This window comes from Piliocolobus tephrosceles, chromosome 3 (genome assembly GCF_002776525.5).
Source record: "Piliocolobus tephrosceles isolate RC106 chromosome 3, ASM277652v3, whole genome shotgun sequence".
Taxonomy (NCBI): domain Eukaryota; kingdom Metazoa; phylum Chordata; class Mammalia; order Primates; family Cercopithecidae; genus Piliocolobus; species Piliocolobus tephrosceles.
The window spans coordinates 89,973,264-89,995,151 of record NC_045436.1 but is presented as its reverse complement, the minus strand read 5'-3'; the positions used below and the strand labels follow the sequence as shown (position 1 = coordinate 89,995,151).

Sequence of the window (21,888 nt, the reverse complement as noted above, 5' to 3'; positions counted from 1 at the left end):
ACTCAACACAGAGGCTGTCAGGACAAGGCCTGTTCTCTCCAGGGCATTTGTCAGCCAGTGTGCAGACTCATTCCTCCAGAAGCTTTCAGGAGCATTTCCAGTCTTGTATTATTTTGTGATTTAGGCAATCACAAGACTAATTAGCACCCAGCTGGTGTCCAAGCAAGTGCCAGGATTTACCTAGAGTGCTAACAAAGGCACCTGTTCTATTTGTGTTTTGCTTGTCAAAACCAGCAAGTTTATAACTAGGCTTGGGGAGGAACAGGAGGGGAGTAAATGTACATATACTATGAAACACAAAACTATTCATTTTCATATTTATAAATACTCATTTGTATTTTTTCATATCATATATTAACTGTTCCACTTCTAAGCAGAACTGGATGTTATCATTAAAGCTTCATTAGTCACTTAAAGCTTATTAAAAATGACTGAGCAGGAAGAGTACTTCCATTAAACTCATGATTTGTGCCTTTCCATAATGTTGGATCCCTCCATCTAAAACACCCACTTGCTCACCACTGCTGAATATACTTTTTATTTCAGTGCAATTTGTAAGGCCCTAAGTTTGAAGTACTCATGATTTGGATCTGTCACTAAAATCTCCTTCCAGTTAAATCTGTATCAGGTCATGATTCTCTACAATATAAAGAAGTCTTTTCATTTTTATTTACATTTAAGTTTGACAGATATGCCTCACCTAAAGTATTTTGATATTTGTAGGGAATTTCTCTCTATCCTAATGAAGCCTTTCACCATTTTACTGATTTTTCAATATTCCCTGAACCTTTATCTTTTGTTATTTTAAATTTTAACACTTGTAAGCAGAGAAAAAAAGTACAGTGATTCCCCTGCACCCCTTACCTTGGTTAAACAATTGTCAACACTTGGCTGATTTACTTCATTTAATCTTGCTCACCTTGTTTCTCATCCCCAAATTATTTGGAATTATTAATAGAGGCTGAAATAATTCTTATTGAAATCATACCATGGCTAAAGGTTAAGTACTCTTTGAAAACAAACACAGTATTATGATCTCACCTAAATAATTTGTTCTCATTAAATTTCAAATTTCTTTAGTTGTCTCATAAATGATTCCTGTTTTACAGTTTATTTTTAAGAACCTGGATCAAAATGAGACCTTTACATTTCCATTAACTGATATCTTTTGACTTATAGATTTCCTCTCTTTTTCCTTATGATTCATCCTTTGAAGAAACCAGATAGTTTACCCCATAGTGTTTCCTCTGGCCTGGATTTTGCTTGATTCCATTTTTCTGTACCTTCTATTTCTTATAAGTTGTAGTTAGATCTAGAAGGTTTATTACATTCAGGTTTAATATTTGAAGAGGTTTTCTGTAAGAAACAACTTGCCTTTATCAACTATTTGGTTATCTTGAGGTATATACAGTTATTATAGCAAAGATTAGGATAAATGCTTGATTCTTTGTCTATATTCCTCAGGTTTTTTTTTTTTTTTTTTTTTTAAGTTAGCTAGCATGTAAACAGTAAGATTTGTTTTCTTAAGAATCATCATAAACTTATGGATGTGTACTTTTTTATGTGCCACTGATTTTGATACATGATTTTGATGTGTTTTAAGTCCACTGCTATTCCATTAGATGGTGATAGTTTGATTTTTTTTCTTTAATTACAAGGTATTCCGGGCCAGGCATGTTGTATATTTCTTGTCCAGAACTGTAATCAGCCATTTCTCCAAAGAGCCTGTATTAGATCGTTTTCATGCTGCTGATAAAAGACATACCCGAAACTGGGAAGAAAGAGAGGGTTTAATTGGACTTACAGTTCCACATGACTGTGGAGCCCTCACAATCATGGCAAGAGGCATAAGGCACTTCTTACCTGGTAGAGGAAAGAGAAAATGAGGAAGCAAAAGCGGAAACCCCTGATAAACCCGTCAGATCTCGAGAGACTTAGTCACTATCACGAGAATAGCATAGGAAAGACCGGCCCCTATGATTCAATTACCACCACCCCCCCACCTCTCCCGCCCCCGGCTCGGTCCCTCCCACAGTACGTGGGAATTCTGGGAGATACAATTCAAGTTGAGATTTTGGTGGGGACCCAGCCAAACCATATCAGAGCCCTAATTCCTATGGTAGAGAGGAGAAAATATTTAGAAACCACTATCTGGGTACTAAAGGTGGTTGTTGGTGCTAAGTAAGTTCTTATATTTAAGTCTTTAAAGAAGCCAGAAGTGGAAATTTACTAATTGAGGTAGAATATACATATATAATCTATTATCTTTTTTTTTTTTTTTTTTTTTTTTTTTTATGGAGACAAGACCTCACTCTGTCACCCAGGCTGAAATGCAGTGGCACAATCACGGCTCCCTACAGCCTCAACCTCTCCAGCCTCAGGTGATCCTCCTACCTTAGCCTCCCATGTAGCTGGGACTACAGGCATGTACCACCACAGCCAGCTAGTTTTTATATTTTTTTGGTAGAGATGGAGTTTCACTGTGTTGCCCGAGCTGGTCCCAAACAATCTTTACCATTCTTATGACTTAACTTTTATTTCTCTTTCCTCTCAGGCCAAAAATCCAAGTGCCCGATGTTGGCCAGTAACTCCACATTTACTTTATCCTGCAATGCACATGCAGAAGTCAGTAGTGATACTTTATCCTTTTTAGACTGACAACTTACTGTGTTCTCTTTCATTTAACGGATTCTGTTATTTTATTTTCTTCAGAGCCACGTTTTGTATAAAATTTAAAAATCCAGAACTATATAGAAAAATCCAAGTATCTACATTCTAAGGTTTTAAACAATGGATCTTAATATTTTTAAGCCAGAATTTGGGAAACACTGATAAGGGAATTCTATGCTTCTGTGTTTGGAAGAACATATTGAGATTTCTCTATGCTTAAAGAATGCTAGTCAACAGTGCATGGAAGTAAAAAGTCTGACTACAGAATGATATTTTTAATATAAAAATATAGAGATACTAGAAGAAAATAAACTCAATTTTTTTACTTTTTTTGGGGGGGAAGCCGATAAGACATCTTATTTATTAAATTCCTATGATTTATTAGAAAATAAGACCAGCCTGGGCAACATGGCAAAACCCCATCTCTACAAAAAGTACAAAAATTAGCCAAGCATGGTGTCGTGCACCTGCAGTCCCAGCTACCTGGGAGGCTGAGGTGGGAGGGTCACCTGAGCCTGGGGAGGCTGAGGCTGCATTGAGCCATTATAGCACCACTGAACTCAAACCTGGGTAGCAGAGCGACCCTGTCTCAAAAAATAAATGAATAAATGGATAAATAAAAAATTTCAGCATTTGTAGAGGTTGATTGTAGTGGACTGGCAATTTAGAAGTTAAAAAGATTTATTTTTTTGTGATGTGTTATTCAGAACAAATGAAGCAAGTATAATAATGTGGACAACTCTTAATTTTGCATATTGGCCATTTATTATTATTTGTGTTTTTCTGCATTTAACACATTTCCTAAAATATACATACATTCATATCTAATCCCCTACACAATTCTGTAGAATTTCGAGTAGTTTTTTTGAAATCCAAATATTTCATAAAGTTGATATAAAACATTCATCAAAAACATGCTCTTCTGGCCAGGCATGGTGGCTCATACCTGTAATCCTAGCACTTTGGGAGGCCAAGGCAGGCAGATCACCTGAGGTCAGGAGTCTGAGACTAGCCTGGCCAACATGGTGAAACCCCGTCTCTACTAAAAATACAAAAATTAGCCAGGCGTGGTGGCATGTGCCTGTAATCCCAGCTACTCGGGAAGCTGAGGCAGGAGAATCATTTGAATCACCTGGAGGTGGAGGTTGCAGTGAGCCGAGATTGTGCCACTGCACTCCAGCTTGGGCAACAGAGCAAGACTGTCTCAAAAAGAAACAAACAAAAAAACTGCTTTTCACTGACAGTTGTTTTAATGAGTGTTAAGAAATTTCCTATTTTGATCATAAATGAAAATTTCATTTTTATAAAGGATATATTTTTGTAGAAAGTTTTGAGTGGCTCTTACACTATAATTCATGCATTTTCAAATATTGTCTAATGACAAAAGTATAGACATTCCTTGCTCAGGAGACAGAGATAGTTCTTCTATGAGATGGTCTGCAATGAGGTGATGGCCCAAGGGCCTATCACCCACTCCATTTCCCCGTCCTTTGCCACTGTAGCATAAGATGCCATCAATTTGGAAAATGAAGGAAAGAGAAAGAACCAAACATTTCAGAAGAAGTAAATTTTTCTTTTGGAAAATCACTGAAAAGAGGAATTTTTGTGTATTTTACTGCTTAGGAATAATTGCTTTTCCTCAAGTCCTCAAGGTTGCCTGTTAGCTCTTAACAGCAGCCAGGGACCCAGTTATGCTTAATTTCCAGGTGCCATACACTGTTTACTCATGAACTGAGACACCATTGTGGGAATTAAATCATATCTGCTGCATACTTAAAAAGACAAACAAAAGAAACCTCTTCAAACCAGTCTATTTCAAAAAGTGATGGGGTTTTAGTATTGTTTGCAAGAATTGCCTGCAGTTTTTCTCTTTATTTTTGGGGGTTGACTGAAGCAGTCTTCATGGAGACAGAAGTCTTCATTCAGGTGGTATTCAGTGTACTTTATTGAAACCTATCATAAGTTTTGATAGAGTAGATAAAGTATGGCCAGCTGAGTTTTCCTTAGGCCTACAATAGATCATTTAATTTGAGGAACATTTCTCTGGGTTCCCCTGACAATCTCTCCTCATGATTCCTCCAGGCTCCCTTTTCAGAATCAAAGCACCAGGTTCTGGTGTCAGTCTTTGCAAATATGGCCGGGATGATGGCACAGTGACCAACTTCCACTTACATCCCACCTAACCCAAGGACAGGCATTTCTTTATTTGATAAGATAATTTTATGTGGCATTTATCCATGGGTAAAGTTTGAACATTTCCTTAGGGTAAATGCTGAGAAAAATTCTGGTTATGTGAATCAGTAAAACTTTTAGATGAGATTGTTCCTGGTGGCAGAGAAGTTAGATTTGGCTAGGTTACCAAACTTTGATATGGCAACAGAGCATCAGATACTTCAAGGTACTTATCCCCTGTTCTTCCAGACACTCCTGAGTCATTTAATCGTGTTGCTATGATATGTCAGCTGGGTTACTACAATTGATTTGAAAAAGCTTTTCATCCTTCTAGATTGGGTCCAGATGTGTTTGCTTCTGATTCAAAGAGCCTCTACCAGTTAACCTGTCTGGCAGTGTTTTCTTTTCATCAGCAGCATAAGGAGTTCCAAGAAGCCATCTTTGAGGTTCTTGACGCAACACAGATCAAAGCAGGATGTCTAGTCAGTGTACATTATAAAAAGATAATTACTTGATGTTACAAATTTATAGGTGCCAATATCACAGTTGCTTCACCTTTGTTTACTCCTGTTTCCTGGTGATTACTCTGGCCTCAATTGTTTATGCATGATTTGCACAAATCCAGATGTTCTACATTTTCTAGTTTGACATCTCGCCTATTAACCAGCAATTTTTCCTGTTGAACCTCATTGTAATTTCCTGGCTACATTTTCATTTTGTTATTAAATTTTACCTCTGGCTTAAGTATGAAATATATTCAAGATTAGTAGAAAATTATTCTTTTTTTTCTTTTGTGGGATTTTTATGAACAAAGTGCTTAAATATAGCATAGGAACCTTGCAGAAAAGTCTGTTTAACAGTGCAAGCAGTAGATAAATGGTATTTAACCAAATCATTCAAGTTCTGTTTCCCCCAATTTTATAGACAAATTCAGTGTCTAATATCTGAAGAATTATTGGCAATTACCTTATTTCTAAAGCCAACAAGTATATAATAAAACTAAATGAAGCTGTTCAAGTAAAAAATACCTGACAGTTTGTAACCCATATGGAAGGAGTGAGGACATGATTGACCTATAAAATGATGGTACAATTAAAATGACAAGTTTTAGAACAATGAAATCGGTTTGTGCATAAGCCCCTCATAAGTGTCTTAGTTTTTATTCCTATGGTTGCCAGAAGTAGCCCATTTTAATCCACAAAAACAATAATGACAATGATTGCAGTGATATTATTTATAAAAAGTAAATGGATCTATAAGCTTTAAGTGTCATAGGACGAAAGCTCCTATTTTATGAAAAACACATTATAAATGTCGGATTTTTAAATGTAACACCAAAAGTACAAAAGTAACAAACAAAAGATGCCTTTGGAAAGCATAATGCTGAGTAATATAAAAGCAAGCTGGGAAATAATCCTGGAAGTGTAATACCATTTATGAAAATTTTAAAAACTCGTTAATACTACATTTATGAATATATATGTCGTAAAAGCATTAAAATATGCATGAAAACCTCAGGATACTAAGTATCTCTGTTTGGGGGAAGGGAGGGAGAGAAATAGGGCTAGAGACAGTCCAAAGGGGGCTTCAATTCCTTTTGTAACATTTCATTACATGTAGTAACATGTTACAACATGTTATTACAAAAAGGTCAAACCAGGGAAAAATAGATATTTGATCAAAAGAACGGCTATAAAAAAGCAAAGTTGAATGCAGTTAATGACATTTGGTTTGTTAAGTGAAAGAGCAACAATTGCAGCCATATTATAAGATTCAGGTAGTATACTGGTGGTGCAGAAGAAGTAAAGCAAGTTTATATCAAAACACAATGTTGTAATTTATTGGTCCTCATTCTCTACCTATCCCACCCAATAATGATCGGTATATAGTTAGAATGAAGAATAGCTTTTGTTTTCTTCTTTTTTCTGACAGTATCCCTGAGTTAAGTGTGTATGTTTTGCTGGAAGGATGATTTGAGGACCTTTCTTTTCTGTCCCTGTGTTCAACTCTTGAAGAATCTACCATGGTTAATGTTTCTAACCTGTAGACAGATACGATGTAGGTCAGATATTGTGCATTTAATTATTGTTTTATCAAAACTTGTTTTGTTTTTATCTTTCGCTTACTCGAAAATGTGAAATATCACATACCAATATTTGGTACCTTCCTTAGCCTCTTATTTTTGTGTTATTTTATCAAAGAACCAGAGCAACTGCTGACTCCAATTTGCTTCTAATGCCATATTTGTAAATTACAGCTTCTCCTATTTTTTTAAAGTAAAATAAATGGATGTATAGGAAATCCTTTTTTTTTTCTTTTTTCTGAAGGCAGAGTATATAACAGTTTTCTTTGCAGAATCAGATTTTTCTTAAAACTAAATAGCTGGAGCAATTGTGTTTTATAATAATAAACATTAACAATAATTTATTGAGACATAAAATAGCTGAGACTAGGAATAACGTAACACCTAGGTAACATCTCCAGCACACTGATTGTTTTAAAGGTCAGGTCACAAAATGACAACAAAATGTATTTTGTTTCCCTCTGCACTGAAAGAAAAGTGAAGCACCCACACTGTATTATTAAAAAGCCCAACAAATGTTCAAGGCAAAAATCTTAATAAACAGTAAAGTTTAAAAAGCCCATTCCCATAGGAAAAATAATCCTTTCATTTACTTTGCACTGCCAGAACTGGCTTCTTCCCTTAAGAAGGACAGCCTGCTAACATTTTTACAGCTGGAGATAACAATGTCTAGTCTGAAAGATAGTGGGATAGTGGATTTGTTAAGCATTTTCTTTTAATTTTTATTTTATTTTAGTTTGAGATGGAGACTCGCTCTGTCATCCAGGCTGGAGTACAGTGCAGGTTGCTCACTGCAACCTCTGCCCTCCGGGTTCAAGCAATTCTCTGCCTCAGCCTCCCGAGTAGCTGGGATTACAGGCGCCCGCCACCACGCCTGGCTAGTTTTTGTATTTTTAGTAGAGACAGGGTTTCACCATCTTGGCCAGGCTGGTCTTGAACTCCTGACCTCGTGATCTGCCCACCTCAGCCTCCCAAAATTCTGGAATTACAGGGGTGAGCCACTGCAGCCAGCCATGTTAAGCATTTTGATTTGTATTTGAATCCCTTTCAATCTGAGAGCTGCAGGATACCCCTCCATTGTCCTGTTCAGTTTTGTTATTAGTACCAATTTTGTTGTTCTGTTCATCTATACACACATTCACATAACTGCCTAATAAATTGCAGCTATTTGGTTTTTTTGTTTTGTTTTGTTTTTTTGAGACGGAGTCTCGCTCTGTGGCCCAAGCTGGAGTGCAGTGGCCGGATCTCAGCTCACTGCAAGCTCCACCTCCCGGGTTTAGGCCATTCTTCTGACTCAGCCTCCCGAGTAGCTGGGACTACAGGCGCCCGCCGCCTCGCCTGGCTAGTTTTTTGTATTTTTTAGTAGAGATGGGGTTTCACCGTGTCAGCCAGGATGGTCTTGATCTCCTGACCTCGTGATCCGCCCGTCTCGGCCTCCCACAGTGCTGGGATTACAGGCTTGAGCCACCGCGCCCGGCCAGCTATTTGTTATATTATTAATATCAATTTTGTTATTCTGATGACCTATACATGCAGTAACATAACTACCTAACAAATTACAGCTACAGGATAAAGAAAATTCTTTCTGTATCTGCACATAGTATATATACACACAAACCCCGTTACCCTTTATACGCTCTTCTTCCTGCTCACCAGGAATTTTTTCTATTCCCCTGACATCAGAGACAGCTCAAGTAAAATACTGATTCAACTGGGACCTGACATCAGAAATTCCAATGCCAACCCAGACTAGCTCGGATCCCCACCCACCCCCTTGCATAAAACCTCCATGCTTTATTAACCATGCCAGGAGCATCATGAATAGGTAATAGCGGAGTTATATGACTTAAGCTACTTCATTAACATTCTCTTTGTTTTCTAGATGTCTAAAACTGGATCCTTTGCCAGAGTTTGGTCTTTCTAGTCTCAAATCACAATAAGGTGACCCTAACTGAATTCTTGACCCCTTTTGAGAAACCACGAGCTATAATAAAAATAAGGAATTGGCAACTTTCTATCTTTTAAAAGTAAGATGGAACTTTTAACCGGGGTCCATGCATCCTGGCCTGCTCTGGACAGTCTTAGTTTTATGCACGTTGTCTCGGTGTGATTATTAATAGCTCCTTCTTCACTCTCAAGAATGTCCCAATTTGGATGATAAATACAACAGTTATTCTATTTATCACCCACTGAGAAATTGAGTTGCCTCAATAAAAAAGAAAAAGGAAGAATACCATTGATTATTTGATAACTTACTGCTAACAAATTCCTATTTTTAGGATTGACCTCTTGACTAAAACTTGCTCTGCCTATAATATTCCAAACATTTGACACATCATCAGATTTAAAATATCCAAACTGGATCTCCTTTTGATATTTCTTTTCATTGAAATTTATCACAATTTTCCTAATGAACATCTTTAAGTCATTCTAAGTATGTATGCAAATCTCCTTTACCCAGTCACCAACTTGTATCAAGTCTTGTCAGAATCTCTTAGGTAGCTGACTACACCGTTTCCACCCTGGACCCTCCAATTATGATCTGTGTCACTTCACATCTTCAGTTTTACAACCACTAGTTGCTGTCCTTCAGATGTTTCCTCTACCCAAGGATATTCTACATAGCGTATTGTTTCCCTGTTTAAACCTTAATTGAAACTCTTTTGCTTATACATTAAAACCTCAATCTCGCCATAAAAATGTGCAATCTTGCCTTGACCACTGCCCTATGCAAACTTTTCTAGCCAAGCCAACACGTATATAGAGTCTTTTCCCACAAAACTGACACACCTTGCCCGTTCCTAATTTCATTCCTTTTCTTTTTAGACAGTTTCACTCTGTTACCCAGGCTGGAGTGCAGTGGTGCGATCTAGGCTCACTGCAACCTCTTTCTCCCGGGTTCAAGTGATTCTTGTGCCTCTGCCTCCCAAGTGGCTGGGATTACAGGCTTGTGCCACCATGCCTGTCTAATTTTTGTATTTTTAGTAGAGACGGGGTTTTGCCACATTGGCCAGGCTGGTCTCAAACTGCTGACCTCAGGTGATCTGCCTGCCTCAACCTCCAAAAGTGCTGGGATTACAGGTGTGAGCCACCACGTCCAAGCCTAATTTCATGTCTTTGAACATGCTGCACTTCCTCTTTCTCCATTCTTCCTCTATTTGTTTTTCTGTAAATCTTATTGTTTAGACTTAACATTCCTTCTCTATAATGGCCTATCTGATCATTTCAGCCCATATCTCAGCTCCACTGAACTTGCTGGTAGTTCATCATTTAACCAGGCTATATATTGCCTTAACTGATGTACTTCTTGGTAGACTATGAATTTCTTGGGGCAAGAATTGTGTCTTGCTGTCCTTGGAACACCAAGTGCACACAAAGTTGTTGAATTAATGAATACAAATCTCACACCTGCCAGTTCTGCAGTCACATGATTGTTTCCAGTCACTTCACTTTTTCACTCTGTATTTCCTGCATCAACTGCCCTAGACATGCCCTAGTCCAGTCTTCATTGCATTCTATCAGTCTTTACCTGTGAACATGCATACATGCATCAAGAAATCAGGAACTGATGTTATGTAGTGTCAGGAGCCTACAATGGCCTACAAAGCCCTACACAGCCTGGCCCTTGTTGGTTTTTGACCTCCCCTCTTCCCTCTCCTCAGCCACTCTTGCCTGCTTGCTGTTCCTCAAACATGGTCACAAGGCCTCTGCCTCAGGGCCCTTGTATTTCCTCTTCCCTTGCTCTTCCCTGAAGAGTGTATACACTCTTCACCCAGGTATTCTTTTTAAATTATACATATGTATATATAATTATGTATAATTACATGTTATATATTTATATATTATATATATATATTTTTTAAGTAAAATAGAAACAGAGTCTCACTGTGCTGTACAGGCTGGTCTGAAACTACTGCACTCAAGGATTCTCCTGCTTCAGTCTCCCCAAGTGCTGGGATTACAGGTATGAGCCACTACACCTGGCCCATCCAGTTTTTTTTTTGTTTTGTGTTTTGTGTTTCTGAGACAGAGTTTAGCTTTGTTGCCCAGGCTGGAGTGCAGTGGTGCAATCTTGGCTCACTGCAGCCTCCGCCTCCTGGGTTCAAGCAATTCTCCTGCCTCAGCCTCCCAAGTAGCTAGAACTACAGATGCACGCCACCACGCCTGGATAATTTTGTATTTTTAGTAGAGATGGGCTTTTGCCATGTTGGCCAGGCTGGTCTTATACTCCTGACCTCAGTGATCTGCCTGCCTTGGCTTCCCAAAGTGCTGGGATTACAGACGTGAGCCACCATGCCCAGCCCCACCCCGATATTCTAATAGCTTATTCCTCACCTCCTTTAGAATTTTGCTCATATTTGGCCTTGGTGAGACCTTCTCTAGCTTCCCTATCCAAAATCACAATATTCCCATCCATGCTTGTTATTGCCTTATTTTTCCCTTTAACACCTGTTGTCTTCCAGCCCACTGTATGTATTAATTACTTTTGTGGTTCACTGTCTGTCTCATTCCACTGCACTCTGTGTTCTATGAGGGCAGGGATTTTTGTCTGTCTGGTTTCCTGCTGTGTCTCTAGTGTCTAAGTAGGTGCTTTTTTTAAAAATAAGGGAAATGAAGACACTAGCAACTGTCTCCATTTATTTTCAAAGGGTTCGGAAATAGGAAAATTTTTCAACTTTTCTCTTGACTTCAAGAACTACCTGGAATTTCAGTTATTTCCAAGAAAATAACAGTGAGTGATATATGCAAATATAACAAAGAACTGCAAGTTTATGTATGCGTAGGCAAACAGTGACTTCTCATGCTCACAGGAACTATAGTTGACTTGATAACATTATATGACTTGAATTGCTTATATACAGTTAGAAAATCTATCCAGTGGTCACTTTTTGATTAAGTAATTTTCCTTTCTAGTTATAAAAGGTAGGATTCTCTGCATCAAAACTGAAAACCACAAAATCGCATACACACAGACTTTTTATCCCGGTTCTCACAGATATTTACTGTTAATATTTTGGTGCCTGACTTTCTAATAATTTAATGTTAAACTTGAGATTCTTTTATCATAATTTTAATTCTCTGTAATGCAGTTAATACATTTGAGTGTGGACAAAAATATGGCTTCTGTAATATCTTTGCATTACAGGTGCTATAACAACTTGAAACAGCTGATATGTAAGATTCTTTAAATCGTTTTACCAATATGGGATAGTATTTAAATAGCTGGAATACCATAGCTCTTTTGACACTTGGTTGAAAAATAACATGAGCAAACTAGAAGATTGCATGGTAGTTTAGGATGTAATATACTTAGATGTAAGAGATGTAAGTATAACAACACCTGCAGGCATTTGTTAAGCATTGTTTTGAAGTAAGACTTAGGGATTACAGTTTGTATAAACTTCATGTTATCTCACAGATCCTCCACAGATCCTTCTTGTTTGGCAGGGTTTGGGATGTGTGCACGTGTGTGTGTGTGTGTGTACAAGATTTCAAACTAAAAATTGAATCCTTAAACAATTCTTCAGACCTAAGGAATGAACTTTTAATGAAATTGCCTAATTGCATAATCTGGAATGCTTCAAATGATCCATAAATAAAATGCTGTAACCACAATTATGGATTAGCTGAAGGAAGCGTTAAAGAGAATAACATGGAAAAATACCAGACATTTCTTCTCTGGACATTCTCATTAGTGAGCAGAGAATTAACTGAAACATAGAGAGATGAGTATTCCTTCCCCGATAGTCCACATGTCCTTAAGGTATGGATGTGAGTGGAGGACTGTAGAGAAGAAGTGGTACTAGTGTTCATTAAAGAGAAATTGGTCATCTACCATATGGTTATTTGCTGCTATTAGATCAATGAAAACCATTTTCCTACATGTAATGCTTTTCCCAGCATTTCAAGGCTCTTATGACCTCGGCCTTGAAAGCATTGACAGTTCTTTCCTGAAAGCTGTCAATTTTTATTCTCTACATTTTAATCAAAGCTTCAAATAGTAACTGTCATCTGTTTTTGATGGTACTAGGGTATTGACAGGTGTCCCAGATCTGACTTGATTTTGCTTATGGCATAGGGAGCTCGTTTCTTCCTTGAAACTGGCAACTCTTTTTAGCCAGAGCTACTAGTAAATGGACTAATTTCATTGGTTTTTAGCTCTCCTTGAAACTCATTTCCTAGCATGTGTTTCAAAAATTTATTAAGTGAGAATTGGTGCTGATTATTCGATCCCTTCTTGTTATCACTTATAACTAAATTGTTATGCTGGAGACTGTGCAAGCAATCCTCACTGTATTCATTGTTATCCTAGATCATTCTCACAGTTTTCAGAGCCGTGAGATTTAGAATCAAGTCTGTGTAATTAAAATGATTGATTGATCTGGGGCATAATACTTCATTCCTTGCACATTGCAATTTCCTAACAACTTAATAAAGCAAGGATTTTCTTTTACTCCTTTCATTTGACTACAAATGGTACAATGGTAGACAGAGGGTGGCTTTTTGTATTTTTTGTTCTGAGATGTGCATTAGCACCATTGACTTAGCAGTGGATATGCAGGGTGATTAAAGTAGCTGGGAGAGATTGTTCATTGATTCTAGGTATTTGTGTTAACCCGGAGCTGGAGCAGAAATTTTCAATGCAGTTTAATAGAATTGCTTATGAATTGAAGAAATTATGAATCATTACTTATTCAGTGTTCTCTTATGCAGGGGGCAGGGATGTGGTTTCTCGGAAGGGGTTCGGCTTTAAGTTGGAGTTTATACTAGCTTAATGCAGATTAGATAGGTAGGCAAAAAGCAAAAGAAAAGAAAAAAGAAACTAACTTTCCAGGACAAGGGCGCAGAGCTCAGGAGAGGATAGCAGAGAAGAAAATCTAATTTCTGCCTTTAAAAGGAATATAGTTAAAACTCTATTACTTTTCCAGTCCTGAACAGACAGCCTACCTCTAGAGATTTCAAATTTAACCCCTCAAACTGATTTTTGCCACCTTATACAGGTTTACTGAGACCCCAAACCCATCTTCCATCAACCTTGGAGTGAAGGAGTCACTCTGGGGTGTGCTCTAATCTATTTGACACCTCTAGGATAGGTGTGTAATTTTCTGTTCTCCTTAAGGACATGGATCCTTAAATTGATAGAGTAGAACTAGGTTAAAGTTTGAAGTCATTAAAAGTAAAGGCAAACAAACATCTTCTGCCTCATGTACTTCTTGTCTTAAGGTGACTATATCTGTCTCTCTCCATTTGCCTAACCTGTGAATATTGTATTGATCCTCTTTCTACCATACCTTTATAATACCATCTGTATTTCTTCCTATGCATTCACACATAAGGTAAAATTACAAATAAAATTGGATCTGAATTTCTAAAGTATGCAAGTCAGACTCTCGGCCGGGAATGGTGACTCACACCTGTAATCCGAGCACTTTGGGAGGCCAAGGCGAGTGGATCACAAGGTCAGGAGATCGAGACCATCCTGGCCAACATGGTGAAACCCCATCTGTACTAAAGATATAAAAATTAGCCGGGCATGATGGTACACACCTGTAATCCCAGCTACTCGGGAGGCTGAGGCAGGAGAATCGCTTGAACCTGGGAGGCAGAGGTTGCAGTGAGCTGAGATCGTGCCACTGCACTCCAACCTGGTGACAGAGTAAGACTCCATCTCATAAAAAAAAAAAAAAAGAAAAGAAAAAAAGTCAGACTTGCCTGTAAGTTCCTGGAAGGCCTACCTCCTGTGACCCTAATGAGGAGGAGCCCTGTCACTCTTGTGTTCCTGCGTGTCCAGGTCCAGCACCAAGTGTGAGTCACATCTCAATTAATGACTGGATTTCTTTACATATACAATGCTATTGAGGATGGCATAAATTGCATCTTTAAAGGGTTATGGTTGACAAAAATATGAATAGAGGGTGTCTACTTTTATTTGTTTTAATCTATAGAAGGTTTGCCTGTAGCTAAATGGTAAATGATTAGTTGTCAATCTTGCTGCTCAAAAGGAACCCACAGTAAAAAAGTTGCCCTTCTCCATACACTGTCTAAACACCCACCTCAACACAAGATTTAGCTGTTTTATGAGGAATTAGTGAGAAAAAGACTGGAGAATTTTATCTTTTGCATGGTATAATGCTAACAGTAACAATAGACATCATTCATTAGGTGCTTGGCACTGTATTGAGCTCTTAATATATTATCTTACCTAACTTTCAAGACTGCCTTGAGGTATGTACTTTATTCTCATTTTACAAATGAGAAAACCTAGGCTCAGAGAGGTTTAAGAAACCTTAAGAGTAGAATCCTGGGAATAAACCCTAAAGCCTGTTGTGTAATACAAAGAAAATTGCTCCAGCACAGCTATCTACTGAAGAGGTATGTGCCCTCTGGATACCTAAGTTACTTACTGTTCTCATCTTCTCCTTCCTCCTCTTTCTTTTCCTTCCCCACCTCCCTCGTGTCATCACCATCGTGGCTATGATTATGCAGCCCTGAGGTCTTTCCACTGGAGCACTGCCTCTCTGAAATGTATGACTTGCTATCTTGAGGCAACAATGACACCTACAACAATGAGCTGCTTTGACAAGAAGAAAAGTTGGCCCATCTACCCATAAGCTCTCACTGGGCAAGGATCTCATATATTTCATAGACAATGTTAGCCAGCTAGTGTCCTGATCTTCTGCCTGCATCTCAAAAATAGCATGCTGTCTCTTAGGAGTGAATTTCAATTATCAGGAAATCCAGAAGTTTGGCATAGCTCCACATTTTCAGAAACTGCCCATGGAAATCAATTCCAGGCTTATAAGCTGTCTGTATGTATAGTTATCCCTCAGTATACGTAGGGGATTGGGTCTAGAACTACCCAGGATACTAAAATTTGCACAGACTCAAACCTGCAGTCAGCCCTGTGGAACCTGCATATATGAAAAGTCAGTCCTTTGCATTGGTGGGTTTCATATCCCAGGAATACCATGTTTGGTTGAACAAAATTTGAGTACAAGTGGGCCCGAGTGGTTCAAACCTATGTTGTTCAAAGGCCAACTGTAGTTATATTAAGCTGAATGCACGTTTTTATACACTACCGTCTCCACACTTGTTCATGAAGAGACCGAGCCTCTATTTCATTATTAATTTTGCCTATTTAAGCATTTTATCCTAAAATAAATATATGCTCATCACTTGAAATAGCTGTCAGAGTAATATTTGCTGGAAAGAGAAAGAAAGTAAATAACGCAAATTTAAAAAGACATGGGTAGATCTTATTTTTGGAGGACAAAGAAATTTGTTGGAAAAGATCTAGCTCACTTCTAGTGCCTACAATGAAACACGAGTACAGTATTTTCCCTTACCCACAATTTTACTTTCTGTGGTTTCAGTTACCTGTGGTAACTGAAATGGAAAATTCCAGAAACAATCAGTTTTAAGTCATGCACCATTCTGACTAGCATGATGAAATACTGCAACATCCCCCTCTGTCCCTCTTAGGACATGAATCCTTCGTCGAGCAGATTCACACCTGTGAGTCACTTAGTAGCCCTATTGGTGATCAGACTGTCTTGGTGTCACAGTGCTTATGTTCAGGTGACTCTTATTTTACTTAAAATGACCTGCAAGTGCAAGAGTAGTGATGCTGGCTACTTGGATATGCCAAAGAGAAGCCAGAAAGTGCTTTAAGAGAAAAGGTGAAAGTTTTCAACTTAGTAAGGAAAAACATATTATATGCTGAGGTTGCCAAGATCTACGATGAAAACAAATCTTCTATCCATGAAATTTTCCAGAAGAGAAATCCTTGCTAGTTTTACTGTTGCACCTCCAGCTGCAAGACTTACAGCCACAGTGCATAGTAAGTGCTTATTAAAATGGAAAAGCCATTACATTTGTGGGTGGAAGACATGAACAAAAATGTATCCTAATTGATGGGTTTCAGGCATCCTCCAGGGGTCTTGGGATGTGTCCCCGTTGGGTAAGGGGAGTGTACTATATGCCCAAGGAATTCCTCATGTTTTCACTTGGGGTTATCTGCACCCAGCCCTTTGATAGAATTAGTGTTTATTCTCATTTTCACTCCCAGAAAATGTATAAGCTACAATACCCTAATGAGCGCTCTGTGCTTGGCTTTGGTGAGAACACACTCTGTATATCCAAAACCTTTGAGTGGGAATGACTGAAGGGCCTGAAAGTTTCCAAACTGAGGGTCAAGGTCACCTTGGCTTTGCTATCCATTATCTCTTGTTTCTTTTACAGGCAAAATCCTTTGATGTTCTATAAATTCTAAATACATTTGCAATTTAAAACACTCTTCAAAAAATGTAATAAAACCACATATTTGTAACCTTCACAAAGGCAGGAATCTGAAAAAAGAAAAGAGAGAGCCAAATCGATTCTAATTGTTAAGGACAAAATGAACAATCTTTTGACTAGACAAAGCTACCAGAAATTCCTTTGATTGGAAGTATTTTGTGCTGAAAACCAACTAGAAAATAAGAGGGTTTTTTGTTTGTTTTTTTTTTACAATTTTATTTTAGGTAACAGGAGCTATTTTTTAAAAAAATTACTCCTTCATTCCACCAGAAGTTTTAAATGTTTCTTAATCGAAAAATGTAGATGTGGTTTAAGTAAATGTATGAACAAGGTAAGGGCCAGTGTCTGCTGTGACATTAGTGACAGGTGCAAACTAAAAAACTCATTCAAATATTTTTGCAGAATGAGGAGTGGTGTCAGAGACAGCTGGGCTTAGAAACCTTCTGGAAGTCTTTTATTGTTTCCTGTATTGGATCAAGTCCAAAAGTGAGAATAATTACCCTCTAGAGATGCCAAGTTTTCAGGCAAGTCAGATGACTCTACTCTTGTAGTAGGAAAAAAATGTGAGTCAAGGTACAAGAATAGTGATTGAATTTTATAAAAAGTATTTCTAAAGCAGTAATTTCCTCAGAAGTGACTTGTTAACGTTAACTAATAGAATGCAAAGTAGAGAAGCATCTGATCAAAATTACAGAAAATGAGAAAGAAAATTAGAATCATCTACTTCTGGATGGCCTAATACAGAGCTGAGGGTTTCAATCAGGCTCTCTTGGTGACTTTTAGGTAATTCATCAAATCCTTGTGGGGGTGGTGTCTGGGGAGGCTGTGAGAAAGAGAGACAAGAAGAACCTCTCAATATTGAATAGGAAATTTATATTGTTCTAAAAACTTCATATCTCCCAAATTTGTAAGAACACCCTGGTTTAAAATGAGAAGGCTCCCCCTCTTGAGAACAGAGAAACAGTGACAGTGTTTTCCCTAAATTTCCAAACCTAACAACTCATTTGGACAGCCTATTCCAGGTGCTTTACTCATCCTCACAACAGACCTGCAAAGGAAAAACTATTATAGCATGGTCACATTCAAGGATAAGATCCTTGAATATTTCAAAATAATCAAATAACTCAGAACTTTCCTAATTCTAGATCAGTTTTCCCATAGGAATAAATGTCTCATAGGGAGATATTTTTAGAATCTATAAATCTATATCTAATGTCGTGTTGTAAAACAATTTTAAACACAACGAATGGATACATATTTTTTGTCATGTCTAACTTTTGTTTCTTCTCTCAAAAGTTCTTGGCTCTAACAGTTTTTTCATTTTTACCACTACCACTTAATGAACCCCTGCGAAGCATGGTCATAATTAACCAATAGTGGTCATTAAAATAACAGCACAGGAGTCATCAAATCACACTTAGGAACTTCTGAGGGAAGAGTGGTTTAGAAGCTAATGACCAAAAATCACAGATATTTCCATTTCCCACTAACACACTGCTCTCATGTGGCATTATAATAAATGTACTAAACAAGTTGGAACACTAGCTTTGACATTATGTGATTCGTGAGTATAATTTAGATGTAAAGGATTCACATTCGTTCAAATTTAACATATAAAGTACATCCTCCTTAATATTGTATATAGTGGTACTTCAAAATGTCATGATTCAGATGCACATAAAATACAACCACATCCCTATTTTGGGATGAAAGAAGTGCTGCTTGGGTGATTAAGAAATTTACCCATGGGCACATAGCTTGTTACAGAATCAGGATTAATTGGTCTCACTTGAAATGCCACGCTGCTTACATAACTGAGATAGGTCAAAAAGTTAAGAGGACTAAATCCAGAAAGACTTCGTGAATGGCTTCAATTAGATAGGAATATGATTTTATGAGCATCGGAGGGAGGGAAACACTTTGCTGTCGAGTTTCTCAAACTGTGGCCTGTGGGTCATTTGCATCAAAACATCTGGAATGTTTATTAAAAATCCCTATTTCTGGGGTCTTCCCCAAAGCTATAAAATTAGAGCCGGTAATCCCAGCACTCTTGGGATTACTTTGGAAGGCCGAGGTGGGTGGATCGCAACATGGCAAAACCCCATCTCTACAAAAAGTACACAATTTAGCTGGGCGTGGTGGAGCATGCCTGTAGTCCCAGCTACTCAGGAGGCTGAGGTAGGAGAATTCACTTGAACTTGGAAGGTGGAAGGTGGAAGCTGCAGTGAGCCAACGTCACACCACTGCACTCCAAAGTGAGGTCCTGTTCCCAAAAAAAATAGAGCCTCTGTTGGTGAAGCTTGGAAATCTGCATTTTTAACAATCTCCATGTTTTACTGTAATTAAAATTTCAGTCTAGTTTTAGGGGGCTTATATGCCCTTTTAGATACGACCCAATGCCCCCTCACCAGATTCCAGGGACTCTTACACTAACTGTCCCCATTGAACAACTAAAGGCTTTTGGGACATGTTCAGTAGATGAGAAGTTCAATACATGGTATGTTTCTCTAGACAGGCATCAGACTGTGATTCTGGTCAACTATGGCATACTCTTTACTCATGCATTTCTTAATTGTGCCTCTGACCTTTCACCAGCTATTTTTTCCAGCACTGTGGACTATTAACTGGCTGCTTGCACCTGAGATAGCAGTGTTCTGGTAACCTATCACTTGAGAAAGTTGTTATCTCAGTCGGCTTCCTGTTTGGCCTCATGCCATCCATGCAGAGCCATGAGAGGCAAAGCAGCCCAGAAGCAGTCTTTCCTGTGACTTCCTAGGAGAGGAATGTTCCAGTGGTTATGATTTCCCCTCCTCACATCCCTCCAACACATGCACATACATTGCCAGACCTCTTGCTTTCATATCAGTTTGCATTTTCTCTCTTTGATGTCCCATCTTACCTTAAACTCAGCATAGTCTGAAAGGAGTTTTATAAAAATGCTCTTAGCCAGCCCTGCCAACACTCTACCACAACTTAATCAATACACAAATAAGTTAATAATTAAATCAATTTCTTTCCTTCTCAGTGTCTAGTGACATTATCCACCCTGTTGCTCAGGCCAGTAGCCTTAGTCTTTTCTTCCTTGCTATTAATATATCACAGTATCCACTGGGCATGGTGGCTCATGCCTGTAATCCCAGCACTTTGGGAGGCTGAGGCAGGCAGAACACAAGGTCAGTAGTTCGAGACCAGCCTGACCAACATGGTGAAACCCCGTCTCTACTAAACACACAAAAATTACCCAGGTGTGGTGGCACGCACCCGTAGTCCCAGCTACTCAGGAGGCTGAGGCAGAATTGCTTGAACTTGGGAGATGGAGGTTGCAGTGAGTGGAGATCACACCACTGTACTCTAGCCTGGGCAACAGAGCAAGACTCCATCTCAAAAAAAAGAAGATATATATATATATAGTATGTGTGTATATATACACACGACATGTGTATATATAGCATATATGACATGTGACATACGTATGTGATATATATAATATAGATCGTATATATACATCTCACAGCATCCATCACAGCGTCCCAGGGAGCCTAATCAGCTATACTGCCAAATAGATCCCATCTTTGTTTGCTTCTCCTATGCCCATTGTTACCATGTACTAACCACCACCATCATCATCTTTGGAAATGTGGGACACAATATACTTTTAAGTGTCTGACTTTTATAATATGAATATTTTAACATTTATATTACTAGTCCTTTCGCCACACAGTAACCTGTATTATTAAAAATATAAATCATATCACTACCTGCTTAAAACCCACCAATGCTTGTACAGTGCAGTTAGAATAAAATGAATTTTATAATTACTATCTGTGTCAGAATCCTCAAAGGCCCTATGAGCTCTAGTCCATGCCCACCTATCAAACCGTCTCTTTTTAGTCCCCATCACCGCCAGCCTCTGGCCTCATACCAAGCGTGCCCAGCTGATTAGTGCTTAGTGATTTATCCCTCTACCTGGTATGTTCTTCTCTAGGTCTTGGCCGGCCTGGCCCCTTTTAATTGATCAGTTATCAGATCACATGTCCCCGCTTCTGAGAGGCCTTCTCTTGTGTCAGAAGAGGACCTTCTTGCCCCCATCTCTAGTCCATTATCACTTTACCCAGTGTTTTTATTCTGTGGCACTGACCTGAAATTAGTAAGCTATGTTTAATGTATTCACCAGTCTCCCACACTAGAATACTGGTTTTGTGAAAATTGATTTGTCTTTTTCTTAATCGCTTCGTATGAAGAACCTAGTATGTAGTAGGCATAGAAAAAGTTTTTAAGTGAATAAACCCAGAGAGAAACATCCTAATTAAATCACAATTTCCTAAAGGGATAGGTATGTTCTCTGGTTTTGCTCATGTTGCACATTAGATTCTTGTCTCTAGCTTCAGTTAACATTCACTAGTTCTGATACTTACAGGTAATAATGTCTTCATTTGAGATTTACGTGGAGCTGTTAAAAGGGTTTGTGGATAATTGAGTCCATATTCTCTAATGAAAACGTACATAGCCTATCATACACAGTCATGCGTCACTTAGTGACAGGGATGCACTGTAAGAAATGCATCCTGAGAAATATATCGCTAGGTGATTTTTATCCTTGTGTACTTCCACAAACCTAGAGGGTATATATTTTTATTTACATGTTTTTCTCATATGGAAAAGCA

The 21,888-nt window shown here is 38.3% G+C and overlaps 1 protein-coding gene across 1 annotated transcript in view; it reads left to right on the top strand.

Moving 5' to 3' along the window:
- The window catches only part of ELOVL6 (ELOVL fatty acid elongase 6), a 145,191-nt gene that overhangs the window by 96,579 nt on the left and 26,724 nt on the right, over positions 1-21,888 (top strand). The window lies entirely within an intron of this gene.